General features: G+C 39.3%; 1 non-coding gene across 1 annotated transcript; it reads left to right on the forward strand.

The window, feature by feature from the left end:
* Window positions 1-20,402: 20,402 nt before the first annotated feature.
* LOC142176887 (small nucleolar RNA R71) lies at window positions 20,403-20,509 on the forward strand. The gene has a single exon (XR_012705691.1). It is a non-coding gene; the product is annotated as a small nucleolar RNA R71 (small nucleolar RNA).
* Window positions 20,510-22,327: the final 1,818 nt, after the last annotated feature.

Here is a 22,327-nt window from a genome sequence, read left to right on the forward strand (position 1 = left end):
CCTTTTTGGTCAACTCTCAATTTTTATAGGCCACAGCCACCCCACTCGGGGACTGACACTTCGGGCAAGCCCGAAATTAAACGGGAAAATAATCCCAAGGGGAAAATTCCGAACTAAAGAGGCTACGGCCAAATTAATACGGCTCGGGAGACTTTCGAATTCTGTAGCAAAACAGGCCTTCAATTTCTCTCATAAACTGTAAGGCCCCGTGAAATTTTTACTCAAAAACCCAAAATTTCGTAGTGCCAAGTTAAGAATATGTGTTAAGAAAAAATGTTTTTCAGAAGGGCGCATTTTCGCTGCCCATTATATGGCCGCATTACAGCAATGCGGGCCGCATAACAGCAATGCAAGCCGCATATCTGCCGCAGAGTGATACAGAATGTTGGCTAATTTTTAGGACAACTATTCGGCCAATTATGTGATCGCTTAATCGATATGCGGGCCGCATAGTCGTCGCATAACCTCCTTGGGATTTTTGCGAAGGGTAGTTCTGCGGTGCATTATGCGATCGCAGAACAGGTATACAGACCGCATATTGGTCGCATACCCGGGCAGAATATTCAAGTCTTGAGGGATACTTTTGCGGTCCCTTTGCAGGCCGCATATCAGTTATGCGGTCGCATATGCGATCGTAGATTGAGTTGGGGATCCTATTTTCTAACTTTTAAAACCCGACCCCATTCCATTAAAAACACCCCATTAGACCCTCTTGTGCTATTTTATACTACATCCAAAGTGAGAGAAAGTGTTCTAGAGGGAGAGAATGATCCTCACCAAGTCACTACTCAATCCTTTCCCAAATCTTTGAAGATTATCAAGAAAAGTTACTAAGCCTTCATCCTAAGAGGTAAGAACTTATGCCCTAATCTTTGATTTGGAAATTCATGCTAGAATAAGTAATTAACAAGTGGGTTGATGGGTATAAGGATTGATTATCTTGCATGCATGTTTGATAAAAAGGTATGGGGAGATTGTGAGCTAAAAATATAACAAATGGGGTATAGGATGATAGAATCTCTCACAAAAGGTCTTAAACTCATATTGCACACTTATTGCTTGATAATGTGCTCAAATGAGCTAGAATCTTGATTATCTCTCTAATTCTCGGTTCAACTTGTAATTCTCATAAAACAGATCGAAGTTGCTAAGAGTTCTAGAATTATTGGAAGAATTTAAGGAATGCTCTATTGAGGTATGTATGACGAAACCCCCTCTTCTTAGAAATTGAGCTCCCATGGTGTCAATGCAAATGTTGTAAGTCCGAAATTTGATTGATGTAGTACTTATTATTTCAAATGAATTGGTGCTACAAGAATATATCTGAAAGGTGTGTCTCAATGTGTTCAATATGCTATTCTTGGTAAATTGAGGTTGTGTGAAGAATGTGAACTATGTGCTAAAATGCCTAGATTTCAAGTCAAGTTTAAATTGTGATTATTATACCGAACTATGTGAATTCCTCTCTATGCTTACAACTTGAATTGCTCTCATATGTGCCCATTATCTTAAATTCCAAGGTTAATGTTGAAAGTGGAAATGATATGAAATGTGGGGGAAAAGAATTAAATTATGATATGTGGCCTAGTGCCAAGTATGATGTGATAATTGTGGCCCCAAGTGCCAATGAACTGATATATGAGTGAACAAAAATTGAAGTGAGATGATTGATGGAAAAGGGAAACATCTTGGTAAGATGGCTTAGCCGATCGGGCTGTGATCGGACTCCATTGATGTTTTAGAATTCAATACCACACAAGAGGGGGGTGGGGGAGGGGGGGTGATTTGTGTGTTACCCAATTTTCACTTAACTTTATTATAGAAGTATCTGGTTCTTCTATGTGTTCCAACTACTACTGTTGCGGAATAATAAACACAGAAAATAAAGAACACAGAGATTTACGTGAAAAACACCTAGCTCAAAAGGTAAAAAAACCACGACCTACCTTCCAGTAGGATTTTCCCAAACTCTCTACTAAAATCACTGAACCAAAAACTACATTTACAAAAACTCTTTTGTAAACCTAGGATTAACTCTAATCCCGTTGTGGCACACAGCCTCAACTGTTGCAACAACTTCAATTTAAATCTAACTTGAAAACTCAACGTACCTAATACAATTGCTTCTAAATAAGATGAAAGGTACAATGTAAAATCACCTACTACAAATGAACTAGAATAAAAAGACAGACATTTGGAACTGGTTCTTTTATCTAGTTCAAGAAGCTTCAGGATTGCACGCTTGAATCACGCATAAATTTCTTGCAAAATTGCCTTGCTATTTTGCTCTCAATTCACGTTTAACTTCTGATTATGTGTATTTCCTGTAAAAGAGAAAAAAACTGATATTTAAGGAGCAATTAGAGATTTACTAGGATACACATGCTACTCTTCCATGGTGGAAGAGTTCTAGTTGAGCTCATATTCTAACTCTATCATTTTCCTAAACCATATTCTCTTTGTGTAATGAGTCTTTCTCCTTATCCAATATGAAACCTTTTCGATCATGATCAGGAGATATTACTTCTGATAAGTTAGGTTTATCTCCTTCATGTGCATCTTACATATTTAGGTTGATCACAACTGTGCTTCACAAGATGGACCTGGTCCATGTCTGAGTTCCTTTGTTAGTCTTTAAAACTTCACCTTTACTTGGGCCAACAAATTCCCCCTTTTTGATGATGACAAACTCTGTGCTTTCAATCACTTAGGCCCTGTCAAAACTCAGCTTATTCATCAATACAAAGTTTAGAAAAAATCACTTATCATCAAGGACCAGGTTAATTAGGTTATAAACATAACTTATTCAGAATATGTAAAGGACCGGGTTAATTAGGTTATAAACATCACTTATTTAGAATATGTAAAGCACAATATCTCTTCCCCCTTTTGGCATCATCAAAAAGTTGCACAAACAAAGTGTGAGTCCCAAAATTTAATAATTACTCATGGCCACTAGGGCAACTGCAAATGCAATCATGGATCAATCATCAGTAATCAGGAAAACATATTTAAACTATCAAGGGAATATTAACAGCCAATAAGAGCAAAATCACTAGATATCATTGATAGAAGATATGTTGCTACCACAATCCACAACCAGAAAGCAAAAATATTCAAAACATGAGCAAAAAGAAAGAGAAATCCCTAATCTGGGTCACTGGTGGTACTAGACAGGTTCAGGAGATAAAGGCTAGAATTCCTAAGGCTTGGGGAAGCTAGAGGATTGGTTTTGGGCTTGGAGAAGATTCAATATATTATGAAGAATCCCATCATTCTTCTCCTTTTCATTGGTAAGCTCAGTTCTAAGAGCATCCCTCTCAGATTCAACCTCTGCTAAGCGAGCCTTCAGCCTAGCTATCTCAGCACCCTTGGCCCCACTTTCCTGAACTAGAGATTTGGCATAACTTTTGATAGGTGTCCTTTTGGATGAACCAGGTTCATTTGGAATGACATTGACTAGATAGTCACAAGAAATCAGAATATTAATGCCAAAATGGTCCTTGCTTGTGGCCATTTCCCACTTCTTTAGAGGCACCTTGCACCGATCCAGAACAGTAGTCAGAATAAATTCATAGGGGGTGGCATGGGCCTTGGAGCCATTGATAAGCCTATCCAGTAGCTTGATGATGAATGCATGCCAGTTGATTTGCCTTCCACTTTCAAGGCACTCCATCAGGACTAAGTCCATATAGTTAGCAATGTGCCATCTTTCCTGCCTGGGTAGTAGGCACTTGTTGACAAACTCAAAGAGGACTTTGTGCTGTGGTTTCATTTCACTCTTGTGCACAAACTTGGCCTCATTCACGTCTTCAACATCACAGAATCTCCTTGTGATTTCAAGGGCAGGAGGAAGAGAATCTAGACTTGGCCATCTTTGCCTAGTGCAGTCATCATATCCCTCAGCAGGGATGTCAAGAATCTCTCCCAACTTCTCTTCATCGAAGGTCACTGGAACTCCTTCCACTTGGCTGGTGACTGCTATATTTGACCTCTGCATTGGCCATGAATTCAATGATTTCATTCCTAGTTAGCCTTCCATCCATCTGAAGGACCATGTCCTTCCAGCCCTGAACAACTAGGGCATCAACCAAACGAACCATTCCTGGTTCCACCAAGTCTTTCAGCAATCTTCCCTTCAAAAGTTTTCTTTTGCCAAACTTGGCCAGCTTGTCTTGTTCACCATCAGACTCACTCTTTTCTTCACCACTCCATTCCTCATCTTCAGAAATTCTAACTTGTTTGTTTTTCACTGCAGACCTTGTCCTCTTAGCCAATGAAGGTTCAGCAGCCTTAGACACAAATTAAGACTTCTTGGAAGAAGTCTTGGTCTTTTTGGGCTTAGGGGTCTGAACCTCTATTGTTTTATGTTCCTCCTAATGGACCTGTTCCATTTCCTCAACATCAACAGCTTTAGAGGACTCTGCAACCTTACCTTTTCCTTTATCTATCCTATTCTTGTTGCTTTCAGCCAAAGCCTTTTGTAATTCACTCTCACTCTGTTTCAGTCTACTTCTTGTGGCTCTTCCCTTTGGAAAGGGAATTTTAGTAGTTGTTGGGGAGGAAGGCTTTGTTTTCATGGAAGGTTTTGCAGTGCTGAGGGCTTTTGGTGTTGGAGTTCTCCTTTTCTTTGGATCATAACTGACACCTACTTTCTTCTGAAGGTCTGCTAGGGTCTCCTCAATAGATGAACCAGGATCATCTACCTGTGAACTTAGATTAACCAACCCTTCAGCAGCCTCCGCTGAACAACTTCCCCCTAACTTCTTGCCACTTTCTTCCACAGTTGCATGTTCAACCCCACAGATAGCTGGTACCATCAATTCAGAAGTGGGTGAAGAACCATCCACTCCTTTCTGTTTTCCCCTCATCACTACATACACCCTCTCTCTCTTTTTCTTTTTCATTTTTATTGTTACCTCCTCTCCTTCCCAATTCAGGCAATTCCAAATTCCTGACAGACCCAACCAAAACAAACCTATTTTCTAAATTTTTAGCCAAAGCAGAACGTATCTCAGAAGGGGAGTTTTAAGCCTTCTCAAAGTCAGAAGACCCAGTTCCTTCCCCCTCACTCGCAGATTTGAACGAATCGTCTGAGTTCTCAGAATCTTGAGCTTGGCTTGACTTCAGTTTCTTGTTCAATTTATTTAAAAGAGCACCAGTTTCCACCATTTTTCGAGCAAGCATTTTTACTCGCCTTCTACTAGGTTGAGGGGTTGTGTTGGGTGGAGGTGGTGTGGAGGAACTAGAAGGGGAGGGTGGTGGAGGAGTGCCTGGATTATCTTAAGGGTTTGACATTGTAACTGATTTCTTGAGAGAGTTTGTGAGTTAGGCTTTTGGAAGAGAGAACAATTGATAGTGAAATAGATTTTTGACGGTTTGGAATAGTGAGGGTGGCAGAGGGTGATGATGGGCATTTAAAGAGAGAGACCTATTTAATGACTAACAGTAGCTTTTAGCAGTCAATTAGAGGTCTAATCAACCTAAAATTTCAGGTTGAATGAACGGTTAAGCTTTCCTAGATTTTAGGCATTTTATGTGGTGAGAACTCTAGTAGAAACGGAACTGGTTCAAAAAATAAACGGATATGATTTTCTGATGTTTTTGAACATATGTAGGACTCTGTTCATGATTTAAATATTTATATTTCTAATTGTGCAGAGTATAGAAAATATAACTCGTTTTTCAGATGACCAATACTGATGAACCAGGTTCTTCATTTAGAATTCTCTTGATCATGCCTCAAATTACCATAATAGAGAAAATTTTGTTAGAGATTAGTGAGTCATATCAACACATGTCAGAGGCGTATACTATTTACAATATAAAACTGAGTAAAAATTAATCTAGGTATTTACACAAGTTCCAGATTTCCTAGCCAATTTCTTTTTTCATTTTTTTCATTTTTTCCAATTTTTTTCATTGTGCATTTTGAGATGGTCCCATTAGGTGATCTTAATCATCCTTAATTCTAACCTGTTCCTTTCAAAGCTTTCTCTACTCAGTTCTTTAATAAAGATGTCAACAATTTATTTATTAGTAGCACAGAATTTTATAGTAATCAATCCTTTCTCATAGTTGTCCCTAAAGAAGTGATGCCTAATATCTATGTGCTTAGTCTCTTATGATGAACTTGGTTATTGGTCATACTATTAACACTAGTGTTATCACAAAACATAGGGATGCAACCAACTTCAATGCCAAAATCCATCAGTTGTTGTTTGATCCACAGCAATTGAGCACAACAAGAGGCAGCGACAACATACTCAGCCTCAGCAGTTGATAAGGCCACTAAATTCTGCTTTTTAGTGGCCCATGATATTAGACATGACCCAAGGAAGTGTGCCATACCTGAGGTGCTCTTCCTATCCACCAAGAAACCTGCATAGTCAGCATATCCCACTAGATTAAAGTTACTACTTTAGGGTACCAAAGGCAAATATCAGTAGTGCCTTTCAAATATCTCAATATCCTCTTGACAGCAGTCAAGTGTGATTCCTTAGAATTTGCCTGAAAATGAGCACAAAGCCCTACACTGAAAACCATGTCAGATCTGCTAGCAGTAAGATACAAAAGTGAACCAATCATACCCCTATACAACTTCTGATCAACAGATGAACCAGGTTTATCTATGTCTAATTAAGTAGTTATTGCAATGAGTGTGTCTATTTCTTTTGATTCATCCATTTTAAACTTTTTAATCAACTCTTTTGTATATTTCTACTGATGGATCGTGGTTCTATTTGGGTTTTGTTTGATCTGTAAGCCTAAGAAAACGTTAAGCTCACCCATCATACTCATTTTGAAACTCACTCCCCATTAATTTGGCAAATTCCTTACTCAGTTTGTCAGTGGTTGCCCCAAAAATTATGTCATCAACATATATTTATACTACAAGAAGATCCTTACCCTTTTCCCTCACGAATAGAGTACTATCAATTTTACCTCTCTTGTATCCATGTTCAAGCAGGAATTTGGACAGTCGTTCATACCATGCTCTAGGAGCCTGCTTAAGCCCATAGAGAGCCTTGTCTAATTTGTACACATGTTCCGGACACTCCTTGCTCTCAAACCCTGGAGGTTGTTTGACAAACACTTCTTCCTTTAGGTAGCCATTTAGGAAGGCACTTTTGACATCCATCTGATGAAGAGTAAATTCCATGTGTGTTGCAAAGGCTATCAGGAGTCTTATTGCTTCCAATCTTGCAACTGGAGCAAAGGTCTCATCATAGTCTATGCCTTCCTCCTGGCTGTAACCTTGAACCACCAACCTTGCCATGTTCCTTGTAACAGTTCCATATTCATCAAGATTGTTTCTGAAGACCCATTTAGTGCCAATTACTGATCTGTCCTTGGTTCTTGGAACCAGATGCCAAACTTGACTTCTTTCAAACTGATTGAGTTCATCTTGCATTACGTTTACCCAATTTGCATCCTGCAAAGCCTCAGTAGCATTTTTAGGTTTAATAAGAGATAAGAAAGCATAAAAAACACATAGATTCTTTAATTGTGATCTACTTTTAACTCCAGAGGTTGGATCAGTAATTATGTTCTCAATAGGATGAGAACTTTGATACTTGTAAGGTTTCACAACCAACTGGTTTCTATTTGATGTTTCTCCCATGTTGTGTTGCTGAGGAACAAGCTCATAGACAAGTTCCATTAGGGAATTAGTTTCAGATTTTCTTTGTTCAGTTCCCCCTGTCAGGTTGCCCTGGATGGAAGAACCTGTTCCATCACCTGTTCCTTCCTTTGGTGCAGTTTCAGCTTGAGCTGTGACTTTACTCAACTCTTTTACCAGCCTAATAGCTTAATCTTCATGTTCCTGTCTCTCAGAAAGAATGTTAGTTTTATCAAAAACTACATGTACATTTCTTCTGCACATAAAGTTATTTTGTTGTACACCTTATAGGCTTTGCTATGTGAAGAATATCCCAAGAATACTCCCTAATCACTTCTGGGATCAAACTTACCTAGGGAGTCCTTTCCATTATTGTACACAAAGCACTTGCATCCAAATGCCTTAAGATGGGATATATTTGGTTTTCTCCCTTTAAGAAACTCATAGGGAGTCTTCTCTATAAGAAGTCTCGTCATGCACTTATTAATGATTTAACATGCAGTATTTACAGCCTCTGCCTAGAAGCTATGAGGCAGTACTAGATAGAAGCATAGTCCTAGACATATCTTTAAAAGTCCTATTCTTTCTTTCAACTACTCTATTTTGTTGAGGAGTCCTAAGGGTAGAGAAATTATGATCTATACCATGCTCATCGCAAAATTAAGCAAATTTAGCATTTTCAAATTCAGTTCCACGATCAGACCTAATTGATGCAAGTTGATTACCTAGTTGTTATTGAGTTTTTCTAACAAAGGCAGTAAACATGTCAAATGCTTCATCCTTAGATGTTAAAAACAATACCCAACTAAACCTAGATAAATCATTAACAAGTACCATCACATATTTCTTACCACCTCTGCTCAATGTTCTTATTGGACCACAAAGATCCATATAAACCAGTTCCATCGTCCTGGTCGTGCTTACCACTTTCTTGCTTTTTAAAAGAGGATCTTACCTGCTTCCCCTTTGCACAAGCCTCACAAACTTTGTCTTCCTTGAACTTGATGTTAGGTAAACCTATCACCAGGTCCTTGGAGACTAATTTGTTGAGTTGATTTAGACTTGCATGGCCAAGTCTTTTGTTCCACAAGAGGGCATCATTGCCCAACACACTCAAGCAAGTGAGTTCATTTTCCGAAAGAGTGGATAAATCTACAATGTAAATATTGTTAACTCTTTTTCCCTGCAAAACAATCTTGTCAGTGGTAAGATTAATCACAAAACATTTAGTAGAGGTGAATGCTAGCAGGTTACCTCTGTCACACAGTTGTGATACATTGATTAGGCTATATTTCAAGCCATCTATCAAGTAGACATTCTCAATGGAATGTGAGTCTGTCTTACCTACCTTTCCAACCCCAATGATCTCACCTTTCTTCCCATTTCCAAAAAAGACATTACCTCCTTTTAGGTCCTCAAGTGAAAGGAACTGGTTCTTACTTCCAGTCATATGCTTTGAGCAGCCAGTATCCATGTACCATATTTGGCTACTTCCCTTCACTTGGACCTGCAAAACAAAATCAGGGGTTAATCTTAGGAACCCAAACTAGTTTGGGTCCCTTTTTATAGGCAAAGGGGTGAATTAAATTCTTTTTAGCCCATCCAGGTAGCCTATTTTTCTCTTGAACAAAGGTTTTGTTCTTTTGACTGGCCTTTTCTTTTGCATTAAATTTACTTTTGTAATGACCAGTCTTGCCAAAGTGTGTGCAGATTTTGTTCTCAGGAAGTGTGATGTACTTGCTTTTGGGATCCCACTTAGGTGTTGCGGTCCCAAAGCCAAGTCCTCTCTTATTGCTACTATGGTGCTCTTGTATCCATGATAGTGCATAAGAGGACTTATTCCATTTGCAAGTTCTGTCTAGTTCATGTTTCACCTTGCCTAGATCTTCTTTTAGGACTCTTATTTTCTCATCTTTCTTGTACAACTCGTCCTTCATTTTTCCTAGATTTTCTTCTAAGATGAGATGTGTGTGATCAGCTTTCTTATTACCTGTTCCTAATTTTAGTTTTAAATTTTTAGACCTAAGTTCTAAGACAGTGATGTCAAGTTCAAGAACCTGGTTCTTCAACTCAGTATTTTTATTATCACTTTACTAGCCCTAAGTTCCAGATTTTTTCACTTGGCTTTTAGGATCACACATTCCTTAGACAGCTGTTCCTTCTCATTATTTATGACCTCAGACTCATCAATGAAGTCTAGTAGTAATTCATATAGTCTTTCTTTAGACGAAAATTTAATCTTATCTTTGAGATGAGTCACACTTACCTCTTGTTCATTGTCTGATTCTCCAATGGCCATAAGTTCTTGTTCATCTCCAGTTTCATCTTCTGAATCCTCATCTGAGCTTTCTCCCCAAGCAGCAACCATAGCCTTTGTTAATCCTTTGTTCTTCTTGGGTTGAACCTGTTCCTTCTTCCTATTTCTTCGTTCAGCCCTTTCCTTCTTCCATTCAATTTCCTACTGAGGGTAATTCTTGATCATGTGGTCAAACTTACCACATTTTTAGCCACCCTCGTTGGTCTGTTTTTCAGGAGCCCTGGTTTGTTGAAGGTTGCACCTCTTGAAGAACCCTTTCCTCTCATTAGGTACTTCTTGAAATCCCTTGTGATCGTAGCCATTTCATCATCCTCTAAGTCTGCACCTTCAGCTATTCTGAGAGCCAGGCTTCTTTCCTTCTTGTGTGCATTCATCTTCATGGTTTGCCTTCTCAGTTCATAGGCAGTGATATTTCCAATCAGCTCATCCAACTTGATAGTAGCAATGTTCTTTGATTCCTGAATAGCTGTGATTTTGCTTTCCCAAGTTACTGGCAAGACCATTGTAAAGATTTTTTCAACCTTGTCTTCTTCAAGGATAATTCTTCCAAGAGACTTAAGTTCATTTGTTAGTGTTGTGAACCTTGTGTACATCTCTTGGATGGCTACTCCTTACTTCATGATGAAATTCTCATAAATATAGCAGTGTTCTTCTTGATCTCTTTGCTTGAGGAGTTCCTTCATGGGCCACTTGTAGAGTGTCCCAGATCTCCTTAGCAGTGGTATAACTTTGAATTTAGTTGTACTCGTCTAGACCTAGTCCACACACAAGCCATTTCTTGTCATTGGCATTCTTTTTCCATTTCTTCAAATCTTCAACTGTACAGTCAGCTCTCATATTTGGCACGTCCACTCCTTCAGCATTCTTCTTTGTAGTAGCTAGGGGACCATCAGTGACAATGTCCCAGAGTTCATAGTCTTCTCCTATGATGTGGTCTCTCATCCTGTTCTTCCACCAGGAATAGTACTGGCCATTAAAGAGTGGAGGCCTAGCAGTGGATTCTCCTTCCTAGTTTCCAGGTGGTGCACTTATCTTGATCTATTCCTAAGGTGTTAGTCTCTTCAAGGATAACCCACTCTGATACCAATTGATGCTTCAGACTTCAATACCACACAAGAGGGGGGGTGATTTGTATGGTACCCAATTTTTGCTTAACTTTATTATAGAAGGACCTGATTCTTCTATGTGTTCCAACTACTACTGTTGCAGAATAATAAATATAGAAAATAAAGAACACATAGATTTTACGTGGAAAACACCTTGCTCAAAAGGTGAAAAAACCATGACCTACCTTCCAGTAGGATTTTCCCAAACTCTCCACTAAAATCACTGAGCCAAAAACTGCATTTACAAAAACTCTTTTGTAAACCTAGGATTAACTCTAATCCTGTTGTAGCACATAGCCTCAACTATTGTGACAACTTCAAGTTAACTCTAACTTGAAAACTCTAAGTACCTAATACAATTGTTTCTAAATAAGCTGAAAGGTACAATGTAAAATCATCTACTACAAATGAACTAGAATAAAAAGACAGACACTTGGAACTGTTTCTTTTATCTGGTTCAAGTAGCTTCAGGATTGCACGCCTGAATCACACATAAATTGCTTGCAAATCGCCTTGCTATTTTGCTCTCAATTCACGTTTAACTTTTGCTTATGTGCATTACCTGTAAAAGAGAACAACACTGATATTTAAGGAGTTAGAAATTAGAGATTTACTAGGATACAGATGCTACTCTTCCATGGTGGAAGAGTTCTAGTTTAGCAATTAGGTTTATCTCCTTCACGTGCAACTCACATGTTTGGGTTGATCACAACTGTGCTTCACAAGATGGACATGGTCCATGTCTTAGTTCCTTTGTCAATCTTCAAAACTTCACCTTTACTTGGGCCAACAGCCATGCTACACACATGGTGGTATTGCATTGATATTGAAACCGGAAAGTGAGAATATAATTGTGATTGAGGTATATGTCTCAAATGAGGCAGCTTAATCGATCGGGCCGTGATCGAACCCCGCGCAAGAAAGCGGTGGTATTGTGAATGATGATGCAACAGTATAAAAGGTCCCAACCTAAAGTTATGGAAATTATGTGAAAGCTATGTGATACCCTTTTTAGTTGATGATGTGGTAATTCTTTAAAGCTTTTGTTGATCCTTATGATTTCTTTGTTCTTGTGTGGTTGTTCTTTCTAATGAGATAGTGTTTAGTTATACATACTAGTACTATTCCATGGTACTAACGTCCCTTTTGCCGGGGGTGCTACATCTTTGAATGGATGTAGGTGGTTCCATAACAGACAGTGCCGATCGCAGGTAGCAAAATCATCATCCTCTCATCAATATCGGTAAACCCCTTTTCTTTCGGGGGTTATAAATTATAGCTTTTGTTATAAATTACCACTTTTTGAGGTATAGCCGGAGCCTTGTTGTCGGCATTATCATAACTGTCTTTTGTATCTTTAGAGGCTCTGTAGACGTTTGTGTGGATTATGTACGGGCATTGGATGAGTCACTGGACTGTGTTGTAATTCTAAACTCTTGTTCTTCTAAACTGTAATTGTATGAATTTTGGGAACATAAATATGGTTTAAGGGTTGTAATATAAAATGAACTAGCGATATTGTATGTACGATCTTTCCTACTTTTTAAATAAATGAAAGCATGGTTCTTGATCATAGTGAGTTGTGTAGAAAGTGTCCAAAAAGGATTGCTCAGTTGGGTTCACTCGATTGAGCGCCAGTCATGCCTCCCGAGGTTGGGCAATGAGATAAACTGGTTTAAAGGGCTACCCTCGGTGAAATCATAAAAGGCTTCGATAATATCAAGCCTCGAAAACTCTAAAGAGTACAAAATTGTTCGAACTCTCGAACAGTTCCTTGTTTCATGCAGAGGCATTACAACCTCTGTAAACACGAATGATAAACAAAGGGAAAACTTTGAAAGCCGAAAAGGGTAGAAAAAGCCTTATATATATAATTAAACGATCATTTTACAAAGGTCAGATCGGCCAAATACAAAATTTACAAAAGGCCTAAGGGCTACTTTCACTTCAAGTTTGAGAGATCCTTCTCACTTGACTAGAAAGCCTAAGGGCTACCTAATTACGAGTTCGAACATGTCCTCACTTGATCATTAAGCTTAAGGGCTACGTAAACTCAAGTTCGAGTTATCGTTCAGGGTCCATCGATTAGAAAAGGTCGAAGGCGAGGCTTATTATCACCCTTTACCTTCCCCAAACCTTGTATGCACGAACACAACTTCATGATCTTATGCTAAGGCATTTTGACCCTTACATGAAATAACAAAATAAAATTAAAGACAATAGATTCATAAGCTATGAAAAAGAAGAAGTATTATATTCATCAAAAACTTTTTACAAAGGCAACACAGCCCGATGGAAATTCTTTACAAAGGCCGAAACGACCTCAACAAAAATTCAAAAACTGTCGAAAAGCTTAAGTAGCACAATCCTTATCGGTAGGAGTATCTTCACCCTTAGAATCTTCTCCACTGCCAGATTCACTCGAATTTTTGGAGTCATCCTCGAGAAAAGCAATCTTCCGAGCCTTTGTATCCTTTGCCCTGCCAACTTTGATTTCAGTAGATATATCGAGGCTTTGATCACGGGCCCACTCAAGGGCTTTCTTTCGAGCTTGCCACTTCGATGATCCACCATGCTTTTGGATTGCGCTAGGGTGGCCTCAACATCGGCCTTGTATTGGTTCGCACTAGCTTGAGCCTTAACATTGGCCACGACCGCCTCTGATCTGACCACTTCGAGCTCTTTGGTCAAATTGGCTAAGTTGGACTCAAGCTCCTCAATTTTCTTAGCCTGAGCCGAGGCATCCTCTTTTGCAGACCAAAGTTGAGACTCGAGCGAATTCAGCTCTGCTTGAACGACCTCCTTTTGTGCAGCCAGAATGTCCATACACCCCTTGAACTTTTTAGAATCGGCTCGTACTTTATCTATTTTCCCTTGGAGGCCCTTTATCTGTTCAATCCTCTGTCGAACCTGCAGAATTGGATCGTTAGTTGTTATCTCTGATCTCAGCATGCTCATCTTCAGCCGCCACCAGGTCTACTTGAAGCTTCTCACTAAGAAGCTTGTAAGTTTCGTATTTCTCGGTGAGGCCCTGGACTCAGCCTTGCGTTCCTCTCGAATTCGAAGAAAGGCCTCATGATTTAATGCTAAAGCCTACGAGAAAGGAAGAAATGTTAGAGATATTTGCAATTCAAAGTCATAAAGAGATAATGCAATGGCCTTTGAACTTACCCAATTCAGAGCATGCTGGGCCTCGTTGAACAAGCAAACAACTTCCACTTTGTCCATCTTGGCTTGGTTCTCTTCAGTCACCAAGCATCGAATATAGCTAGAAATCCCCATGGGGGCAGAGAGAACTTGACCATCCTCTGGGACCGAGATGATAATTAGCCTCTTACACTCGGGATCAATGTTGGGGGCCGAGAATTGGTTGGTCAGTTTAAAGCTCGAGGATGCCTCACTCGAGCTCTTCCTCGGTACGTCCAAGTCACCCAGACCGATGACATCTTCCACTTCAGCAAAATAGCCACCGAAAAGGTCTTGTGCTTCATGGACCACTTCACCGTGGTGAGTTTCCATCGCCTGAGCGTTCTTGATCGTCGTATCAGAGAATGAAGGCAATGAGGAGACATCTCCATTCTCCATTGCCCCAAGTGAATCTTTTGGGGCTCCGTCTTCATCATGGGAAGCATCGAGAATGATTTCTACACCGGCCTCGATCGCCTCCTCAGTAGCCTTCTCACCTCGAGGTGAAGCGCCTTTCACATTTTCTGACTCGGGGGCTTCGTCAAGATGAGGCAAAGTAGTTTTAGCTCCTACCAACCCAACAGTCCTTTGAGTTTTGGTGCCAGTTCGCGCTCGGGTCACCAGCCCGGAGTGCTCTTCTTCTTCGTCCTCTTCAAACTCATACCTCAGCTGTTTGACTAACTCCGTAGTTAGGCGAATCAACCCTTGGATTTACGGGGTCTCCTCATCGGTTTTTTATTTTACGGGCCCAGAGAGCTCGGAGAACTTGGAGCCCCTTTCCTCTTTTTCTCCTTGGTCTGTTTCGGAGCAGGAGAAGGGGAAAGCACCTCTTTTTCAGCAGAGGGGAGCCTCATTTCTACATCCTTCCCTAGGCCTACAAAGGATAAAAAGATGAATAAATATAAATCAAAGTCCGAATGGAAACCGTTCTAAGAAAAATTACCATGGTTACGGGCCTCCTATTGGCCCTTCGATATTTCCATCCAGGCACGCTCGGAGTACGACCACTGTGACACTAGGACCTTGACCCATTGCTCGAGATTGGGGATCACCTTCAAAATGACGGCCATAGCTACAACATAAAGGCTAAGATGAGATAGGAAGATAAGAAGCAAAACAACAAAGTTAGATATTCAAGGCGAAGCAATACTTACGATTCATGTTCCATTTTTCAGGGAATGGCATGTCTTCGGCAGAGATTTTTTTCAAATCTTTACTCGGACAAATCTGCCCATCCAACCTCTATCTGGGGTCTCGTTTATGCTCGAGAATGGGGGTTTGGTGGCTCGGCGGTAAAGCTTGATCATGCCTCTACGATAAAGTTGGGGGCTATGGAGATGCATAAGGTGATCGAGGGTAAAAGGATGCCCCTCGATCTTGCTTGCAAAGAATCGGAGAAGGATCATGATCCTCCAGAGCGACGGATGGATTTGACCAAGAGTGACATCGTAACTCTTGCAAAAGCAATGATGATAGGGTCTAAGGGACCTATTGTGAAGGGGTAGGTGTAGACACTTAGATACCCCTCCACATGAGTTGTGATGGATTCCTCGGGGGTAGGAACTACTACATCTTTGCCTACCCAGTTGCACTGCTTTTTCACCTTCTCGAGGAGATTTTCTATAATCGTACATATGTACCTCGACATCGGTTCACATCGACCCGGCATCGAGGGTGTATTCCCCACCTTAAAATCAGCATCATTGGTGCACTTTCTTGGAACAAAGTTCTTTAGGGGAGGATCCGCCGTCGGTTGCTCTCCGGCTGGCCGAGACGAGGAAAAGTTTTCTTTTTGCGGAATAATTTTAGATGTTTTGGACAATTTTGTAAGCAAGGGAGAATAAAGATTAAAATTTTGGGTTTTTGAGAAGAACAAGCAAAGAAATTCAAAGATATGAAGACTGGAAGCTTAGCAGAATGCAAAGAACTATGAGAATTAAAATGAAGAAAATTGAAAGTAAAGTTTGAAAGAATGAAGAAGGTGGCTATTTATTTGTTTCAAAACTACGGTTCAATACTGGTAGTGGCCGACCATCAACTGACGCGCAATAAATGCCTAGGAAACTGAACCGATGGGATGTTTTATTCGCGTCAGCTACTTGCATTATGATGCTTACGTCATAGTAGATCGAAGGGAAGTTCGAAGACTCAATTCGTTTGTGGTCATTACACTTCAAAAACGAGGAGACTATCTGTATACGGTCAAGATCGGGCCTCTCTAACTTTGTATGGCTAATCGAAATTGGGATGGCAGACCAAGGCCCGACCTCACATTGAGTCGGACCATGGAACGGAGATGGATCGCTAAGCTTATGAGTCGATGATCGATTAAAATCAAGACCAGTTGTAATCGAGACCAAAGCGAGATGGGGACCGAGCATGATCGAAGAATGCTTGCTAAACCGAATAATAGAAAGCCGAGATATTCGTGACCAGGTAAGGATCGTGGCAGAAATCTCGGCACGTATCAAGTCAAGACCGGACATTTAGCCAATCATAGGTTTTCCTTCTATATTTAGAATTGTACCATAAGTGGAATTCCTCTACTATATAAAGAGGGTTCTAATCATTTTGTAAACATCATATTCATGCATAATCAAGCAATATACTACATTTTTCTCTCTTAAGCTATGTTGTTCACATCATTCTTTTTTAGCAAACTCTTTGTTCGAGGGTGATCTAGCTCGAAGGCCATAATCACTCATCACATTGGTTTGCTTTATTTTATATTTAATTTCTAGAATTAATTCTCATAGTTCTCAGTTTGTGCCAAGTGAAATCACGTATCCTTAAAACCACTTATAAGTTTAATTGTTATCCAATTTTAAGCGTAAACATATGTCAATCTCTTTGTTCTTCCATATTCATATATCAAGATCTATTAAATTCTTAAATCTTTTTCGAATTTGAAGTGGTTATTATATTTAGATATCATATTGACATTTATGTTTAATTACTAAATTCGGTTAACCTTGAAAGTGTACATAAAAAAAAATATTGTCAGGTGACTAAGAAAATAACTATCATGTGTTACTAAGAAAATTTTCCCATAAGAATATTTTAATGTGTTTGCCAATTTTTTAAATTTTTACTAAACATATATTTTAAATTTTTACTAAGTATAAATAGTAGCTACGCACGGACTCTCATCACCTTGTTCGTACGTAGCCCCCACAATTAGAAGAAAATATTAATTTAAATAACGTATGGAGTAAATTCTTTCTTACAAGGTTGGACAAGAGACTTACCTCGTCTCAAAATCTCACTTTCCGGCCTCAAATTCACTCTAAAGCCTCAACTCGGTGTCAAACAATCCGAAACTAGTCAAATGTTGTATAAATTAATCAATATATGTTCAAAAGTTCATATTCTAACTATTAGAGTTATTACCCAATCCCACTTGAAGGATTCCAAAAATTCATACCCGATCCAACATGTTCGGATTCCGAAAATTTTCGAAGAAAGTTGTTACCCATAACCTCACGAACTCAAATATATAATTTGCACTCAATTCCATAACCATTTTCGTGGTCAAATCCCATTTTTATCAAAACCTAGGTGTGATTTTACAAATTTTACATGTTAAAATCTACCCATAATCTATGTATTTAACTCACATTGCATAGAAATTACTTACCTCAAAGTGCTAGGTGAAAACCCCTCTCTAAGAGCTCCAAATATTTCCCACAGAAAGCAATAAATGAACCCAAAATGTTTTAGTCCCGACTTAAATGAAGGTTCCGCCCAACAGAACTTTCGCATTTGCGGTTACTGGGCCGCATTTGCGGTACCGCTTCTGCGGTACTAGGTTTGCTTCTACGGAATTCCTCAAGCCTAGCGCTGGCCGCTTCTCCGGACGGGATCCCAATTCTGCAGTCAGGCAGCGCATTTGCGGCCTTCTCTCACTGCGGTTCCTCATCGCAGAAGCGGGGCTGCTTCTACGCATGCCTCTTCGTTTTGGCGGACCACTGGCCAAAAGTTCCAAAGCCACTTATGGGGCCTAAATCACGCATCTGCGGGCTGGCACTTGCGGCCAAAAGCTTGCAGGTGTGGGTACACCAGAACTGGTGCACTAACAGCTCTTTTGAGCCCTAACCCAATCCGTGCATCGTCCGAATGGCATCCAGAGCCCCCGAGGCTCCGCCCAAAAATACTAAAAAGTTTGAAATTATAAAACGGACTTGCTCACACCCTCGAAACGCAGAAAAAACATTAAAGCCAAGAATCACAACCCAAAACCAATAGAATCAACTTATGAACTTTAAATTCTTCCAACTTGCTCTAAACGCGCTGAATCATACCTAAACTACTCGGAATGACACCAAATTTTGTGTTCAAGTCTCAAATCACCATGCGGAACCATTACTAGGCTCGAAATACCAAACGAACCTCGATAAAATTAAAACCTACTCCAAACCAAATTTAAAGAACCTTTAAACCTTTAATAAGCCAACTTTCAACATTAAGCACCGAAACGCTCCCGAGTTATCCAAAACCCGATCCGAACATACTCCCAAGTACTAAATTATTATACAAACCTATTGGGACCATCAAATCTTGGTTCCAAAGTTGTTTACTTAAAATGTTGACCAAAGTCAAACTTAGCCCTTTTAAAGCCAAACTAAGGAACCAAGTGTTCCGATTTCAACCTGAACCCTTCCAAATCCCGAACCAACCATCCCCACAAGTTATAAAATAGTAAAAGCATATATGGAATGTCTCATTTAGGGGAACATATTTCTAGAAAGAAAAACGACCGGTCAGATCGTTACATCTTCCACTATCCCTTCGGGTATCACAATCGTTTGGTCTGCCAGCTGCATAGATATTAGTGTAGACCTTATCTCTCCAAGATCATTCTCCAGTTTCCTATAAATAGACAAAGGCATTATATTAATTAAGGCACCAAAATCACATAAAGATTTACCAAAATTAAGAGTGCCTAAAGAGCAAAGTATCGTAAAACTCTCTGGATCTCCACACTTTTGTGGGAGTTTGTTTTGCAAGATTGCACTGCAATGCTCTGTGAGCTTGACCATAGATGTCTCTTCTATCTTTGCCTTCTTTATCAGGATCTCCTTTGAGAATTTGGCATAAGCTGGCATTTGTGAGATAACTTTTGTAAATGGCAAATTTACATTAAACAGTCTCAGCATATCTAAAAATTTCTCGAACTGCTTGTCAAAATTTTCTTTATAGAGCTTTTGGGAAAAGGTAGAGTAGGAATATGCTCTCTCACATCATTATCCTCCCTTCTCGAAGTTTCCTCCTTTTTTCTCTACTCCTTTCTTGCCTTTCTTCTTCTTATCAACTTCAATTTTCAACTGCTCCCCACTTTCTTTTTTAGGTATCACCTCTTTTTGGATTAGAGTTTGGATCTTTCAACACTTTCCTGCTTCTCAAGGTCACAACATTTACCATTTCTTTGGGTTTCTTTTCAACATCAGCAGGCAGAGTACATGGGATTTTCTCAAACAATATATCTACAATTTGCCCCACTTGTCTCTCTAAGTTTCACAAACCTGTGCCAAGTTCCTTTATAGCTGCACCATATTCCTGTATAGCTGAGCTATGAGTTTCAAGTCTCTTATCAGTTTTGATAATAAAGGACTTCATCAAATCTTCTAGCCCAGGCTGATTGGATTGTTGAGTTTGAAACTGCTGCCTCTGCTGATTTTGGAAATCTGGAGCTCCTTGTCCCTCAAACCTGGAGTTGTTTTGTTGCCATGAATTTGCAATACCCCCATGCGACCTCCATGAAAAATCGGGGTGCTTCTGACTCATTGCATTGAAGTTATAATTCCAACAATATTAACTTCCTCAATTAAGGCTTGACACTCATGAGTAGGGTGTTCTCTTTCCACAAATATCACACATACCATGAGGCTCATTGTGTATTGAAGCTAAGGTCAACTTTCTTATTTCTTTGGCCATGGCCTCAAGCTGTACCTGCATAGATGTGTTAGCATCAACTTGGTGAACACCAGTTGTTATTCTTCTTTCAACATTCTCATAGGGCCACTGATTTGCATCCTCAAATAACTCATCTAGAATTTTGACTATCTCCTCTGGAGTCTTTTTCATCAACGGGCCTCCAGCTGCATTGCTCAATGTTCTGCATGAGGCTAGTGTCAATCCATCTCAAAAGTCCTAGAGTTGCATATAGAGTTCAATTCCACTATGTTGGCACTTTTGAACTAACTCCTTAAACCTCTCTCATGCTTTAAACACAGTTTCAATCTCGTTCTGGTAGAAGTTATGGATTTCTCATCTAAACTTGCTTGTCTTAACTGATGAGACTTATTTATCAAGAAACTTTCTGGTCATCTCATCCCATGTTCGAATCTATCTATTAGGCAAGCTTCGAAGCCAATGCTTTACATTATTTTTGAGTGTGAAGGGAAATGCCCTTAAGTAAACTACATCTTGTGATACACCATTATATTGAAAGGTGTTCATAATCTCCTCGAAGTCTACTAAATGGTTGTTTGGATCTTCATTCATATTCCCTCTGGAGACACAACAGTTTTGCAGAGTTTGAAGCAACCTTTGCTTTAACTCAAAATATATTAGTTGCAATTGGAATCCTTGATTGTAGACCACTCTAGCATAATCGCCAAGTGGTCTCCCATCACCAGGAGCTATATTTTTGAACTGGTCTAGAACCAAAGGTTGATTCTGAGCAATTCTTCGAGTCCTCTCCTCTTCATGTATAATTTGTGCATCTCTAAGAGCTGCTTCCTCAGCATCCTGTGTAGCTTTTTCTCTTTGTTGGGCTTCCTCTCTTGCATCCAAATCAACATTATCATCATCTCCAGCCATAATTTCTTTGGTTGAGGATTTCTCAACCTTCTCTATATTCTTGGGGAGATTCCTTTCCTTCGTCAACTATCACAGTTGTTTCTTGATTTCTGGTTCATATGGTAGCACTTCCTTCCCAGAAGATCGAGTCATGCACCAATCTAACATGTAGCCTACGGACAGTAAAGAACACCAAACGTAAAAAGATAAAAAGAAAATAAAAATAAAATTTCCTTAATTAGCACTACAAACTATCTCAAATACTATTGATCGCCAATTCCCCCGCAATGACGCCAAAATTTGAAGAGTGCAAAACACACACTTATATATGCTCGCTAGTCAAATATAAGAAAATATAATAACATATCCATAGGTATTGGAGTTAAACAGTATTTTCGTAGTTTGTAGTTAAATTGCTATTCAAGATGATCAACAATTTAGATTTGTCTAATTAAAATTAAAACTAAGAGTCTAAACTAGTGGCTAATGACAATCGATGCAAGTAATGAGCAAACAAGGTTATCAATTGGGAAAAGATAGAGTTTTCATATGATAGGTGCAAGACAATTGTTTAGGATTTAACTCTAGATAATTCACTTCTAATGTTCAAGTGATTCACTCGAATTCACTCAATTATTAGTTCAACCATTTAGTAGAAACTCCTCTCTCGATTAAGTCTCAACCTCACAAGATAAACCAATTCACGCTTGGTAAAGATATGCAAGAATTCGTAGTGGATTTGTCTTAAGGAGGACCTCTCTCGATTATCCTCCTAACTAGATTTAATCAACAATTCAACTAGCCTCTTTCGATTACTAAGAAGAATTAATGAATTCAACCAACAAAATAAGGCAAAAATATCACAAGTTATGCCTTTCTCGATTATATGAACAAGTGAATATAAATGCGATGATTAAAACATCCAAAATGATTCAATACATAAAACTAGAGTTAATATCCAAAAATAATCATCAATACACCAAATCCATCAAACCCTAAAGAGAACTACTCTATAGATATGGAGTATGTAACGACCCGGCCGGTCGTTTTAAGAATTTAAGCTTCGTTCAGTGGGGTAAGTTCTGGAAAAGCTTTATAATATGGGTATCGAAATGCATGCATGATTGAATTCAGTTAACGGATGATTCAGAGTCGAAATGGGAGAAGGAATATAGTTTTGGAAGCTTAAGCGGTGAGAATTTGACTAGAATTGGACTTTTGAGTAAATGGCTCCGGAATGGGTTTTGGGTGATTTTAACAGCTTCATATTGTGATTTGGGTCTTAGGTGTGCGTCC

The sequence above is a fragment of the Nicotiana tabacum genome, chromosome 22, assembly GCF_000715075.1.
Source record: "Nicotiana tabacum cultivar K326 chromosome 22, ASM71507v2, whole genome shotgun sequence".
NCBI lineage: Eukaryota > Viridiplantae > Streptophyta > Magnoliopsida > Solanales > Solanaceae > Nicotiana > Nicotiana tabacum.